Below are 16,089 nucleotides of genomic sequence, written 5' to 3'. Positions count from 1 at the left end.
GGCCAACAGGAGCCAATTGAGCCCACCACTGATCCCATCTCTTGTGAGATGGCAAAGCAGCTTTGCATGGGAAGGAGGAGACAGAAGAGGCCGAGCAGCATGTGCCGGGCTGAACCAGCCACACAGAACCCCATAGTCTAGGTGGAGAAAGCCAAGCCCCCCCCAGCCCTGCCGGACATGCTCCAACTGGAGCACCAGTGTGTAAGCGAGCAGCTCAGACCGCTGAAAATGGAGAATGCACACTGTAGGCTCCAGACCAGAAACAGGTCAAGCCCCTGACTGCAGAGCTCTGAGGCGCCGAGACCCAGCCACGTCCCTGGGGGCCTGCAGACATGCAAGGGAGTTCGGAGACTCTGGGAGTTTCCCACGCCGGGAACCCAGAGACCCCCAGCCCATGGCCTAGAGACATCTCCAAGGAAGTAACCTGGGTGAACTAGCCATTGTCATCCGCAGTGCTGGATCCCCACTGACTCAATGGCAAACACATTGGCCACGGACGAGGCCCTGGGCGAGGAGCCGGTGGAGTAACGAGGGCCTGGGTCCACCGGCCCTGGCTGCCATCCATCCTTTGGTGGCTGCCCACGTCCCCATTGACCCACTAGACTGCACAGCCCCAAGAGGAGGGGCAACCATCTTGCCTCTGAACCCTCAGCCAAACAGCCCTGCAGTGAAGGGCAGCTACACTGACTCCGGCCGTTGGGCCACACAGCATTGAGGGAGAGAGTAACCATATTGTCCATTGCTATCGGGCCACACGGGCATAAGAGACAGGATAGACATATGGACTCTAATACTTTGGTCGCTGGGCCACACAGCCCCAATGGAGCGGGCGGCCGCACGGACTCTGGTCGCTGGGCCACACAGCCCCGACGGAGCGGGCGGCTGCACGGACTCTGGTCGCTGGGCCACACAGCCCCGATGGAGCAGGCGGCCGCACGGACTCTGGTCGCTGGGCCACACAGCCCCGACGGAGAGGGCGGCCACACGGACTCTGGTCGCTGGGACACACAGCCCCGACGGAGCGGGCGGCCGCACGGACTTTGGTCGCTGGGCCACACAGCCCCGACGGAGCGGGCGGCCGCACGGACTCTGGTCGCTGGGCCACACAGCCCTGGACAGAGAGGGCGGCCGCACGGACTCTGGTCGCTGGGCCACACAGCCCCGACGGAGCGGGCGGCCGCACGGACTCTGGTCGCTGGGCCACACAGCCCCGACGGAGAGGGCGGCCGCACGGGCTCTGGGTGTTGGGACACACACACTGCGTCGGAGGGCAGCCATTTTGACAATGGGCATTTGGCCAAACTACCCTGAGGGTGAGGGAAGTTATTTGATGTCAGCCATGGGACCTTGCCCCTTCACTCCTCAGACATCGCTCATCTGTCACCATGAGACCGACCCCATGACAGAAGACTTTTGGGGACAAGATGCAAACGGGAGTCGAAACAAGGAGTTGCATGTGACCCCTCTAAGAGATCCTCCCACTCCTTTACCAATCTGGGGGTGTTTTATCTCCATGCACCTGCCTCAGGAATGGATTTGAGCAATTGGGGAATGTTCTGGGGCAGAGTGACCCATCCGGAAGTGGGTCACGTGACCCTCCAAGAGCTCCTTCCACTTGGGGTGGGCCTCAGCCCCTTAGGACCCACCAGAGAGGGGATTTCACCAAACAGGGTAAGTGCCATGGTGGGGTGACCTGCCCGCAAGAGGGGTCCATCACCCCTCCATGAAATCCCCGCACCGTCCTCTGCTAATCAGTCAGGGTTTCGCACACACGCTTTAGGCCATCCCAGAAGGGAAACGTAACAATCAGACTAGGCAGTGCCCGAAGGTCTAGGCCACAAGGCGCCGATCTCTGGAGCTCCATGTTTGCGAGGCTGGCAGCATCGTCCGGGAAGTCGCAACACAACACTGCGGGGAAGAGTCCGTCTCGTTCCAAGGATGTCTTTTGAAGAAACCGTGGCCTAGACCTTCGGGCTATACCTGTTCTGGATTGGTACACATTTCCCTTCTGAGATGGCCTAAGGTGGGAGTGAAACCCTCGCCAACTGTTAGAGGGTGGTGTGGGGACATTTTAGAGGGACCACAGGATCCTGTTGCGGGCAGGTCACTCCACTGCAGCACTTCCCTTATTTGGTCAAATCCCCTCTCGGGGTGGTCCTACGGGGCTGACGCCCACTTCAATTGGTAGAGGACACAGGGAGGAGTTCTCAGAGGGGATATACAACCCCCTTCTGCGTGGGTCACCCTGCCCCGCAACGTTCCCTGATTGGTCAAATCCAGTCTCCGGGTGTGTAAAATGCTGGTTGCCCCTGCCAAATTTTCCTAAAAGAAGGGAAGAAAGGCATGTACCTTTTGGGTTATCTGTCAGGTGGCCATCTTGGACTTGGGAAAAGAAGCTGGTGACCTTTAGCCATTTCCTCTATTAGTTTGGGTTGGGGAGCACACTCCCACGCACGGATTGAATCCGCGTAGATAGGGTCTAACATCCAGGCAGAGACGACGCAAAGAGGGATAGGGAGGGTTTTTAGTTAGGTCTACTCACCCGTTCCTGTATCCATCATGGAGTCCCTCCCTGACGTCCAATGTCAAGAGAGCAGCAGCCGTCCATCGCTGTCCCTGCAAGAGAAGGGAGAGAGAACATCAACCTGACCTCCTGGTTGTAATTGTTTGGGAGACTGGAGCACTTCCAGAGTTCAAGTTTTGTTAATCCACCCCTTCTCTAGCCTAGCCTAGTCCTTTTCCCTCTCGTAAATAAAATCTTGTTTGTGTGCTTGCCACTGCCTGGCGTTATTTTCTTGTGCTAAGGCAAGCTCTGACAGACTGGCTTTACAAAGGGGACCATGTGGGAAGAATTTACTGTAAGATTCCCTGCATCTTCTGAATGGGGTTTGGGTTCTGCCCTTTTGAAAGGAAGAAAAAATCTTTCCAGGTGATCCTATGGGGCTGAAACCCACTGGGATTACTTAGTAATCTGTCCTCTTCACTACCATGTTTGTGACCCTCTGTGTCATAGGGAAGTAGCCCATGGCTCATTATGCATCTTTGGATTTAAAATGGACACGTGTGGTGTACAGAGGAAGAAGGACAACTTTTCAAGTCCAGTGTGCACAGAAATGGGATGGACACTTCAAGGATTGAATACAATGCTTTGATCTTCCATCTGTTCATTAAAGAAAGACAAAGGTGCAGATTTGGGAGGCTCGGCACTGACTTCCCCAGGATCATTCCTCTCTGCGTAATTCCTATGATAAATCTCCTCTCAAGGAAGAGCCTGAAGAAGTGTGATCAGGGGAACTACCCAGAGCACCAGATAAATCAGGGCCCTGAGCTGAGAAAAAACAAGCCTTGGAAAGAGGCCCAAGCAGCTCAGCCGTCTTGTCCTCTGCCCTCTTGTGTGTGTGTGCGACGTGCTGTGTGTTCCACGTGCAACGTGTCAGTGTCGTGTGTGTGTGTCTCAATGTCATGTGTGCCATTTTGTGTCATGTGCCATTTTGTATCATGTGTCATGTGGTGTGCGTCATGTGTGTGTGACATGTAGTGTGTGCGTGTGTGTGACGTGTTGTGCGAGTGCATGTGCGTAGTGTGACATCTGCGTGACATGATACGTGAGACATGCAACAAACTGTGTGCGACTTTGTGTGTGTGTGATGTACGTGCAACGTGCTGTGTGTCATTCAGTGTGTGTGAGACGTGTTGTGGGTCGTGTTGTGTGTCGTGTTGAGTGTGAGACGTGTTGTGTGTCATGTTGAGTGTGTGAGTGTGACATGTTGCGGGTCGTGTTGTGTTGAGTGTGTATGACATGTTGTGCGTCGTGTGTGTGATGTTTTGTGTGTGACGCTTTCCATGTCGTCTTGTGTGTGTGTCTGTGTGGTGTGTTATTTTTGTGTGTCGTGTTGTGTGCCGTTTTGTGTCATCGTGTATGTGTGACGAGTGTGCATCCACGCGTTCGACGTATTGTGCGTGTCCGTGTGGGAAGTGCGAAGTGGGATGGGTCAACTTGCCGCCCCCTTCCCCAACACTTTAGCCCCCTGTCGTAAACATGACCCTACCCCCTCCCCAGGGTGCTACTGACACTAAAACGACCTAAAAGACCCCCGACTTATCACTATTGGCTGCACCCCATTGCCACCCGCACTTCTATGCTGCTGCTGGCCAAACCCTCCCCCCAAAATCTAAACCCCACCCCCTACCCGGAACCCAACTGGAACCCTGACCCCATAACCTGCCCCCCAACTCGAAACCCCTGAACCAAAACTGTAGCCCAACCCTCACCCCAACCCTCACCTCCAGCTCTGAACCCAGCCCCTCGAAGCCTGACACCGCTTTAAGCCAGAGCCCAATTCCCCATCCCACCCTGGGCAACAACAGTGCAAACCACACCCTCCTGCCCCCCGCCCAGGAATCCTGCTTCTTATCACCCCTTCTTTGGAAATGAACCTTTTCTTCACTTGCATCCCACACACCTTCATTCTCCTTTGAGGGCTTATTTAGTGACAGGGGTCTACACAAGGCAACTCTTTGCTATCACAGCGTAACAGGACACAGAGAAGTGAAAACAGTGCAAACAACATTCCACGAGTTTTCAGGAGGTTTAAACACCCAATACATTTGAACATTTAACAGTCGCTTTGATCTCTACTAACACACACATCCATTGGCCTGAATACACTCTGACACAAGCTGCTATTTCAGTGTCACGCCTTGTACAAACATTACTGCAACAGCGTGTAGGGCAGCGTGACCCCCGGGGGTCTGTGAGCTGGTTTCAGGGCGTCCGCAGGACCCCGCAGCTTGGCCTCCCCGCCTGTTCCACCCACCGCCTGTGCTTCCCCGGAGGGATCTCCAGACTGTCAATGCTGCCCAGAGCTTCCCTTCCCTGCCAGGCCTGAGCAACCAGCGCTTGTAACCAGGCCACTCACAGCCTCCCCGCGGGGAGCGTATGGACACAAACCGGCTGGAGAGCAGTTAGGGCAGGAATCCCTGGAGACTCGGGGAGCACCTTCAGCGGATGAGGGTGACACACCCCACAGGAGCTGAATTTCCCACTCGGGTCTAAGTCGTGCCATGTGGATGGGGCAGCACGGTTGGGAGGCTCTGTTTGCTGCGGTGGATCCACTGGGGGTTGATGTCGTGGGGGTCGAGTGAAGACCCACTAAATTGACAGCAGAGTGCTCTCCGGTCGCCGTTGGGACTGCGCCGGGAACGGCAGGAGGAAGGTAAGTCAACCGAAGAGCATCTCCCGTCGACCCAGCCCAGTGTAGACACAGCAGGAAGTCGACCGAAGCGACGTCAAATCCAGCTCTGTTATTCATGCAGCGGGAGCAGCGTAACTTAGGACGACTTCCTGCGGTAGGATAGAGTCATAAATAGAAAGGGAAGGCTAACCACCTTTAAATCCCTCCTGGCCAGAGGAAGAAATCCTCTCACCTGTAAAGGGTTAAGAAGCTCGGATAACCTCGCTGGCACCTGACCAAAATGACCAATGAGGAGATAAGATACTTTCAAAAGTTGGCGGGGGGAGGGAGAAAGAAAGGGTCTGGGTCTGTCTGTGTGATGCTTTTGCCGGGGACAGAACAGGAATGGCGTCTTAGAACTTAGTAAGTAATCTAGCTAGATATGCGTTAGATTCTGATTCCTTTAAATGGATGAGAAAATAAGCTGCGCTGAATGGAATGGATATTCCTGTCTGTGTGTCTTTTTGTAACTTAAGGTTTTGCCTAGAGGGATTCTCGGTGTTTTGAATCTAATTACCCTGTAAGGTACCCTGTAAGGTATCTACCATCCTGATTTTACAGAGGTGATTCTTTTTACTTTTTCTTCTATTAAAATTCTTCTTTTAAGAAACTGAATGTTTTTTATTGTTCTTAAGATCCAAGGGTGTGGGTCTGTGGTCACCTATGCAAATTGGTGAGGATTTTTACCAAACCTTCCCCAGGAAGGGGGGAGCAATGTTTTGGTGAGAATTTTTGGGGGAAAGACATTTCCAAACGGCTCTTTCCTAATAAAAAACCCGGTTAGACTTTTGGTGGCAGCAGCGAAAGTCCAAGGGCAAAAGGTAAAATAGTTTGTACCTTGGGGAAGTTTTAACCTAAGCTGGTAAAAGTAAGCTGAGAAGGTTTTCATGCAGGTCCCCACATCTGTACCCTAGCGTTCAGAGTGGGGAAGGAACCTTGACAGATAGACACAGTGTGAGGCCTGAGTTTCCCCTGCAGTCTGGATGCTCAAACACCGGCTTGGCAACACAAGTCAGCAAGCCCAGGCCACATAGAGACAGGCTCAGTGTGCAGTGTGGACAGACCCTCCGACAGCCCCAGTATTGTCAAAAGAGGAAATCCTGCCTGTGTTTTGACTTGCTGGTAGAAGAGCCGAGTGACATTGGAGCTCACCGAGCTTCACTGACGAACGCAGCGCTCCAGCACCTGAGCTCTCGGGCTCCCTGCTGAAAGAAAAGCTGAAGGAGCGACCAAGGTCAAAGAGAGGTGCTCGTCTTTGGCCCAGGGCAGGGAGTCCCACCCTCAAAGCGAGAACATTTCTCTCTTTGTCCGTCTGAGTTGGGGCAGGAGTGATAACACGTCTCCTGCATTGGCTATTTCAGAGAGTAGTTTCTGACTGTCTTCTCAAAGACAGGGTGCGAAACAGGCCACAAACCTGACTGAGTGGAAACAAGAACGATGCAGCTCGACTGAGCCAGCTGAGAATTGAGATGTGCCCCTGTGCTCGAGTGAGGGAATGACCTGTGAGGGGACTGGAAACCTGACCGGCCAATTCTTAACTTGCATCTCTCAGCCTCTTTCCTCTGAGTGCCATCACGGTAGCTTCAATACTCCAGCACCGGGTGCCCTGCCAGCTCTGGGCCCGACAAGCTTTCCTTGGGATTGGATTCTGGAGAGCAGGGGGGCAGGGAAGCAACAGGTGCATGTGGCTCCGTGGTGAGGTTTTCCTTGCAAGATGTGTGTGTGAGTCTGTGTGTGTCGGAAGCACTGAGTGTGGCTCTCCCTGAACCCACAGAGGGTGAGGGTGGCGGGAGCGAGACAGTAGAAGTATAAAGGGGCAAGGACGGGCAGAACGATGATGACTGTGTTGTGTTTCATTCCTTAGATGTGGGGCCACCACCTTTCTCTTTAGCCTTGTCGTATCCCAGGGGTAAAACTCGCCATTTGTCCAGCTACAAGGGCGTGTTTGTGTTCATTCCTGCGAGCCACACAGGGGTCTGATGTTGCTGCTTCCAATCCTCTGGCTCTGCCGGGAGAAGGGGCAATTCAGGCCATAACTGAGCTGAGGGAGGGAGATGAAATAAGATGGGTCCCAAAGATTGATCCCTGAGGAACTCCACTGGTAACCTCCCTCCTGCCTGACAGTTCACCTTTCAGCAGGACCCGCTATAATCTCCCTGTTAACCATTTCCCTATCCATCTTTCAATTTTCATATTGATCCCCATCTTTGCCAGTTTAACTAATAATTCCCCATGTGGCACCATATCAAACATCTTCCTGAAATCTTGGTCAATTAGATCCACTGCGTTTCCTTTGTCTAAAAAATCTGTTACTTTCTCTAAGAAGGAGATCAGGTTGGTTTGGCATGATCTACCTTTTGTAAAACCATCTTGTATTTTGTCCCATTTACCATTGACCTCAATGTCCTTAACTACTTTCTCCTTCAAAATTTTTTCCAAGACCTTGCATACTACAGATGTCGAACTAACAGGCCTGTAGTTACCCGGATCACTTCCCCCCCCCCTTAAAAATAGCAACTATGTTTGCAATTCTCCAATCAAACGGTACAACCCCTGAGTCGACAGATTCATTACAAATTCTTGCTAATGGGCTTGCAATTTCATGTGCCAGTTCCTTTAATATTCTTGGATGAAGATTATCTGGGCCCCCCGATTTAGTCCCATTAAGCTGTTTGAGTTTCGCCTCTACCTCAGATATGGTAATATCTACCTCCATCTCCTCCTTCCCATTTGTCATGCTACCATTATCCCTAAGATCCTCATTAGCCTTATTAAAGACTGAGGCAAAGTATTTGTTTAGATATTGGGCCATGCCCAGATTATCCTTGACCTCCACTCCATCCTCAGTGCTGAGCGGTCCCACTTCTTCTTTCTTGGTTTTCTTCTTATTGACATGGTGATAGAACCTTTTACGATTGGTTTTAATTCTCTTTGCAAGGTCCTTCTCACTTTATCCCTTCATGTTCTGACCTCAAGAAGGTAGCTTTCCTTGCTGATCCCTTCCATTTTCCACTCCCTGTATTCTTTCTCCTTTTTCTTAATCAGCTCTCCGAGATGCTTGCTCATCCAGCTTGGTCTACAACTCCTGCCTATGAATTTTCCCCCCTTTCTTGGGATGCAGGCTTCTGATAGCTTCTGCAGCTTTGATTTAAAGTAATCCCAGGCCTCCTCTGCCTTTAGATCCCTAAAGTTCTTCAGTCCAATCCACTTGCCTAACTCATTTCCTTAATTTTTCAGTCAGCCCTTTTGAAATGAAAAACCCTAGTTGCAGATTTATTTTTTGGTGATCCTTCCGTTCAGTTTGAACTGAATTAGCTCATGATTGCTCGAACCAAGATTGTCCCCTACAACCATTTCTTCTAGGAGGTCCTCACTTCTCACCAAAACCAAATCTAGAATGGCACCCCCTCTTGTCGGTTCAGCAACTACTTGTTGAAGGAAGCCATCAGCTATCGCATCTAGGAACATCTGAGCCCGATTATTATTACTAGCACTCGTCCTCCAATCTAGATCTGGGAAGTTAACGTCTCCCATGATCACGCAGTTTCCATTCGTATTTACTTCATTAAAAACATTAAAGAGGGCTCGATCCATATCCACATTAGATCCCGGCGTTCTCTAGCAGACTCCAAGTACTATCCCAGGGGAGTCTCGAGTAGTTCTCTTCCCCAGCGTCATTTTTGCCCAGACGGACTCTGTCTTATCCATTCCATCGCTGATTTCTTTACATTCTACCTCCTCATTGATAGACAATGCTACTCCACCACCTTTACCTTTATTTCAGTCTTTCCTAAACAGCACATACCCTTCAATACCCGTAGTCCAGTCATGACGACTATTCCACCCTGTTTCTGTTATCCTGAGAATATCTGGTTTCACTTCCTGCACCAGTACCTCTAGTTCCTCCATTTTGTTACCAAGGCTCCTCGCATTAGTGTACAAACATCTTCATTTTTGCTGTTTGGCCTCCCTCACCTTCTTTACCCAATGAGGCATGGTCATTCTACAGCCAGTAGAACCTATTAGACTCGTATCCACACTGCCTTCCTCCTTATAGCCATTCTCCTACCCATGGCTGTATCCTTTCTTACTTTGTTTTCTTCCCTCTCAAGGCTAAAATCCGGCGTGGAGATTACCTGGACATCCCCTAACCAACCATCTCCCCCAGATTCCGAGTTTAAAGCTCTCTTAATCAGTTGTGCCAGCCTCCATCCTAGAAGTCTATTTCTTTCCCTACTCAGATGAAGTCCATCCTGAGAGAACTGTCCTCTGTCCATGAATGCCTCCCAGTGGCCATACATCCCAAAGCCCTCCTTCTCGCACCACTGCCTGAGCCATCTGTTGACAGTCACAATCTTGTCACGCCTTTGTTGCCCTTCTCCAGGAACAGGCAAAATCCCACTACAGATCACCTGAGCCTCGATTTCCTTAAGCGTCTTCCCCAACCTAGCACAGTCTCCCTTAATCCTTTCCAGTGAGAATCTAGCTGTATCATTTGTTCCCACATGAAGGATAACTAGGGGATTCTTTCCCGTTCCCTTTAGGATCCTTTTCAACCTCAGATCTACATCCCGTATCTTAGCACCTGAAAGACAGCACACCCTTCTATTCTCTGGATCAGCTCTGGTTACAGGCCTGTCTTGTCTTCTCAGTAAAGAGTCCCCGATCACATAGCCCTGCCTTTCCCTGGTGATGATGCTGTTCTGCAGTCTATCCCCTGTTCCCTCTGGCTGCAAGTTCTTTCCGTTCCTATTCTCCCTTGTAATCCTCTTCAACCCATCCTGTATCCTCCTGGGGCTCATATTTGGTGTAGTCTCCATTGACTCTTCCCCTTTTCCTATAGGACTAGCCACTCTTCTCTTCCTCCTTGCCCCTCCACCTTCAGTGACTACCTGTTGAGCCCCTTCTTCATTTTCCAACTCTCAAAACCTATTCCTGAGCTCTATTTCTCCTTCACGAGCCCGTCTTTTCCTCTGCCTGGTTTTTTTTTAGACACATGCTTTCACTGACCACTTCCCTCACCCAGCAGTCTCCCCTCAGAATTCCTCAGTCCTGCTTCCATCTGCAAGTCTGAGCTTTTCCCTTCAGATACCTCATGTCTTTGCTCCATCATCTGCTCAAACCCCTTTCTAAACTCAACCAGACTTTCCACCTGCATCTCCAAACCTCAGATCTTCTCCTCCATCAGCTCGAGCAGACGGCATTTCATGCAGACAAAACTCTTACCAGGTCCCCCCTCCAGGATCATGGACATACGGCAGCTTCCACAGCCAGTCATCTCCATTGTGTCTTCCACGACATGAGTCACTCCCACCGCTGCCTCCGTGTCTGTCATCGCCTTCCCACCTAAATCCTGTTCACCTGGGAAACACCCAAACCCCACCCCCCACAGCAACAACAAACCCCAAACAAGCACCACAAGACAAACTCCCCCTCAGACTCCCCTGTTTACAGCCCTGTTTGCTGGCTCCTGTGCCACGGCCTGACTGGCTGGCTCCCTTCATAGGACCCCGAGTCAGAGAAGCCCCGGCCCCGAATCAGGGATCAACTTCTCTCCCAGCACAAAGCCCCCACAAGCCTCGACACGTACACAAAATCCCAACACACAACCGAATACCAACACCTTCTCCCCCACACCATTCACAGCTGTTGGTGGGTCTTGGGGAAACCCTGGTGGACCAGCGGGGGCGGGTGTCTGACGGGGGTGGCTGTGGCTGTTGAGTTGGATTGGGAGGGGCAGCACCATGGCCGCCCCTAGGGGGACACAGCATGGCTGTGGGGGGCTGTAGGGAGGGGAGGAGTCTGTGGGGTGGGGTGTCTCAGCTGGGTGGGGTGGCTGCGACACGTGGGGAGCGGGGGGCAGAAGGGGGGGCCGGGGGCTCTGAGCTGCTCCGCCCGGCCCCGAGCTCCGGAGAGCCCCCGGCTGCTCCCCTGCCGTTCCCCCCCCCCCCCCGCAGCCTCCGCTCCCGGTGTCGCCGGCCCATGCTCCGGGCAGGGGGGCAACGAGCCTGGCCGACCCCGGGGCTCTGTGCGGTGCGGCCCGGCGGCCGGTCCTGGGGCTCCAGGCAGCGCGGTCAGGGGGCAGGGAGCAGCGGAGGGGTGGGGTAGAGGGCAGGGGAGTTCACGGGGGGTCAGGGGCTGGGGGGTGGATGGGGTCAGGGTGGAGAGAGGGCGGGAAACAGGGGGATGAATGGGGGCAGGAGGTCCCGGGGCGGTCAGGGAGAAGGGCTGGTTGGATGGGGCAGAAGGTCCGGGGGACAGACAGGAAGGGGGGGGTTAGATGGGGGAGTGTGGGGCTGTTAGGGGCAGGGGGATCTGGAGCCCCTCAGGGAACAGAGGGGTTGGATGGGGCCGGAGGCCCGGGGCGGCCGTCCGGGGGCGAGAAGCAGGGGTCAGATGGGGGCGGGGGCCGGGCCATGTCTTGCTCTTTGAGGAGGCCCAGCCTCCCCTAACTGTCCCTCCATTTAATTTCTGAAACCCGATCCGGCATCAGGCCAAAGTTTGCCTGCCCCTGGGTTAGGGCCTGATTCATGCAAAGACCCATTGGGAGTGTGTGAACATTGCCCCATTTCTGAAACTGGAAACAACCCCCTGCACAGGGCTGGGAAAACAGAGCAGAGCTCTGGAGCCTGAACCCCCTCGTCAGAGACTGCGATGAAATCCTCTCAGGCATTGGCATCCTGACAGCAGGAGTATCTGGCTGTGTCGACTCTCTCCTCAGGCCCTGAGCGACCAGCACCCCAGCCAATGCCTGAGATGACGGGGCGTCCAGGATTTCCCGGTTTATGGATCTTGGGTAGCAGATAGAAGACCCCTGGTCGGGTTCCAGGGGCGGGTCTGTGCAGATTTGTTCTTGTGCTTTTTCAGGGAGTTTCTTGAGCAGATGGTGCAGTTTCTCTTGGTCACCCTGAGTGGGATCAGAGGGGAATGGGCTGGAGAATGTGGAGTTGGAGAGCTGCCGAGCAGCCTCTTGTTCATATTCCAACCTATTCATGATGACGACAGCACCTCCTTTGTCAGCCTTTTCCATTCTGATGTCAGAGTTGTTCCTGAGGCCATGGACGGTGTTGTGTTCTGCACGGCTGAGGTTATGGGCCACGTGATTCTGTTTTTTGACCACTTCAGCCTGTGCTTGTCGGCTGAAGCACTCGAGTTGAAGTCCAGTCTGGCTGTTTTGACCTTCAGGCAGAATCCTTCTTTTTGTCGTGTTGGTAGGAAGGTCTCTGTGGATTAGTGTGTTGTTCAGAGGTGTGTTGGAAATATTCCTTCTGTCGGAGACGTGGAAAGTCACATTCCAGGTCACTGCAGAACTGTATCATGTTGGTGGGGGTGGAGGGGCAGAAGGAGAGGCCACAAAAGACACCCACTTCCTGGACACTACAGTGCTAATAAGCAATGGTCACATAAACACCAGCCTATCCTGGACCGCTATACTTACCTACATGCCTCCAGCTTTCATCCAGACCACATCACACGATCCGTTGTCTACAGCCAAGTTCTAAGATACAACCGCTTTTGCTCCAGCCGCTCAGACAGAGACAAACACCTACAGGATCTCTATCCAGCATTCTTCAAACTACAATCCCCACCTGCTGAAAGGAAGAATACCCCGAAGTCACCTACTCCAGGACAGGCCCAACAAAGAAAGGAACAGAACGCCACCAGCCATCAGCTTCAGCCCCCAACTAAAAGATCTCCAGGGCAGGATCAAGGATCTACAATCTATTCTGAAGGACGATCCCTCAATCTCACAGATCTTGGGAGACAGGCCAGTGCTCGCTTACAGACAGCCCCCCCAAACTGAAGCAAATACTCACCAGCAACCACACAACAAAAACACTCACCCAGGAACCTATCCTTGCAACAAACCCATTGCCAACTCTGTCCACATATCTAGTCTAGGGACACCATCCTCGGACCTAATCACGTCAGCCACACCATCAAATGTGCCCAAATACATTTGTTAGTCTCTAAGGTGTCAGAACTACTCCTTGTTTTGTTTTTTTTTGTTTTTTTTTGCTGATACAGACTAACACGTCTCCCACTCTGAACTAAATGATTGCATCTCTCCCCAAAATCGATCTATAAGCACAGAGAACACCCTGGACACCAGGCCTTTAAACGATAGGAAACATCAGAGTTAAGGTGACGTGTACATACTTCGCGCAGTGCTGTTGTGCATGTGTGTTATGATACAGACTCACAAGTGTGGCCTTGGGATCAATTCCCTGCCCCCCACAGCATCAATTTCCTCCAGACTCCCAAGGGAAGTGGTGCTTCCTCCATCCCTTGATGAGATGCCTTTCTGGAGTCTGCTTTGGTCCAAAACTCGCGACTGCGCCATGCAGGAGGCCTGTGATATGTAGGGGGGCCAGATGAGATGATCTAAGAGTCTCTTCTGGCCTTCAAGTCTCCAAATCTCTGCAAAACCGAGTGCGGCACATTGAGCATCCTCTGATGGTTCCACGTGTGGCCTGCGTGAACCCTTGCACGACCACTGAGTGTGTGGGGGTGACCCAGGGGGAGCAGCTCAAACACGCACAGGAGCCGGCTCGGGGCAGGACATGAGCCCTGCAGGGCAGGGGTGGGGGTGGCAGTGACATCACAAGGGCCTTTTGCAGCACTCAGCTGATTGGTGAAAGGAGGTTGGGAGGCGGTGACCTCACAGAGAGTCCACGACAACGGCCAGGGAGGACAGGCTGCAGGGCAGGGGGATCCCAGAGACCCCCGGGGCTTTGCTGCAGGGAGTCTCCTTCTTGAGGTGTCTCCTTGAGGACTGAGAGAGAATTCAGGGTCTCGTATGTGAGTGCGAGGTGGAGCCTCTCTGGAGTTTTCTCCTTTCCCACTGCTCATTGAGCGAGAAGACAGACGTCCCTGTGGAGAAGGGAAGAGCCCCAAAGAGGTCTGGTACCGAGGCAGCCTGATCCGCCCGGTGCTGGCCAAATTCTCGGCACGGAAAACAGGAGATTAAGGTGGGACAATTTTTCCCCAGCTCGGCCTTTGTCCCTTCGAGTCCTTGGGGTTTGACTTTTTTGGTTTCCCTTTTCCCTCCACTGGCAAGGAGGGGGTACTCTGTAGCCCTCATGGTGGGAGACCTCCCAAAGAGATGGGACAGGAAGCGTGCTCTGAGAGTGATCCTCACCGGTGACCTGAGCCATCCCTGGGCCATCTGGGGAACCCTCAGCCCACCGCCAGAGTCTCCACGCTGACTGGCTGAGCAGGGGGTCTCGTGGCAGGGAGGAGACTCAGGACTTTGTTGTTCTCGTTTAAGGCCCAGGAAATAAGCCAGAACCAACCATCTGCTTGGTGAATTGTTCTCCTTCTCGCTGCTGATTGTCTCTGAGCCGTTCCTGGTTCTCGCTGGTGTTCTCCTGCTTCTAAAACACTTGCTGAAGAATCAGTGTGAATGGTTGTTGGTCTGTAGCTCATTGCAGGTCCCTTTATTCTGATCATTCAGTATGTGAAACTCCAGACTGATGGTTTGTTTGAAAGTCAGGACACCCGGGTCCTGTTCCCAACTCTATCCCGACAGGTTGTGTGATGGAAGACAAGGCCCTTCACCTTTCTCAGCCTTTGTTTCTCCCTCTGTCAGCTGGGGAGAACAATCCTCTCAAGCCTGCCTCCCGGTGGGGGGAGGCTGGGGAGCTGTGGGGACCGATTTGAGAGTGTCACTCGGAGCAGTGTATCGTAGGAGGTGTCCTTTCGGGTTGAGTCATTCCAGAGGATGATGTCGTGCAGCAGAACCCCATTTTCCCAACGTGGCGTGACACAGCTTTGCATGTGAACCGAACCAAGGGCGCACACAGGTCCAGAAGCCGGCGATTTCTCCTTTGGCCACTAGATGGCGCTGCAGGCTCCCACTTCCCCCTTCTCCTGGTCAGCGCAATGGGGGTTAGTCTCCCCAAAAAGAACGCCCGTCTCGCTTTGAACGTTCCTTGACGTGCCCCCTGTGGACTGTCGGGATACGTGTCCAAAAGTTGCAGGGCTTGTTTCATGGTCTCCACAACGACAATCTTTCTTCCTTTTTAGACGTGACGACCTTTTTGGTCAAGATCCTTGATTATTCGGGGACTTATCCCGGAAGACCCAAAGTATTTGGGACATAAGACTTCTCTGGAAGGGCGCACAGGGCTAAATTGTTTTTGGCCATAGCAGGTGCCTTGTCGCAAGAATGACGTCCATCCCCCTTCCAAACAAGCCCCAAGTGAGCTGTTACCAGAATTGCCCTTTACCTTGGGGTACGCCCATTTGTTAGGATTCCTCTTCTGGTGGGGGGAGATTCTGCAATTCTGTCAATGTGCTGCTTTTGTCACTTGTGTTTTCCTATGGATCGCTACTCCTTCCTTCTGCAAGTTCCCTCCCAATAGAGCTACCCTGCAGGACCTTGGTTCCCCAGGGCTGGGGTCTTCCAGCCCCCAAATGTGATGAACATGAATAGACACACAGGCACACACAAATGAACATAGCATGTAAGAGAGGACTGGGTCATTAGCACTCGCAAGCTGACCCCTGATGTGTCCCGGGACTCAGTGGGCTGGATCGAACAGCAATTTAAAGCTGGTCCCCTCATATGTCCTTGGACTCAGCGGGCTGGGCTGAGCAACACCTTCATCTGCCACCCTCCTCTGCCCCCAGGTTCAGCACCTCCCTATCCCCATATTCACCCCACAACCATTCTGCTAGTAACCCACTTGCTGAGCAAACCCCCGAGGATTTTTGGGGCTGCAGGGATCTTTAGCTTGGGTACAAGGAGCGTTGCTGCAGAGTGAATGGAGAAGCCAAAAACACCCATGGAGGTGGGGTGGGGGGCTAGCAAACTAATACTGATCACAGGAGGCAGGGTCAGGAGGCTATT

The sequence above is a fragment of the Caretta caretta genome, chromosome 4 (assembly GCF_965140235.1).
Source record: "Caretta caretta isolate rCarCar2 chromosome 4, rCarCar1.hap1, whole genome shotgun sequence".
Classification (NCBI taxonomy): Eukaryota; Metazoa; Chordata; order Testudines; family Cheloniidae; genus Caretta; species Caretta caretta.
This window is presented reverse-complemented; position numbering follows the sequence as displayed.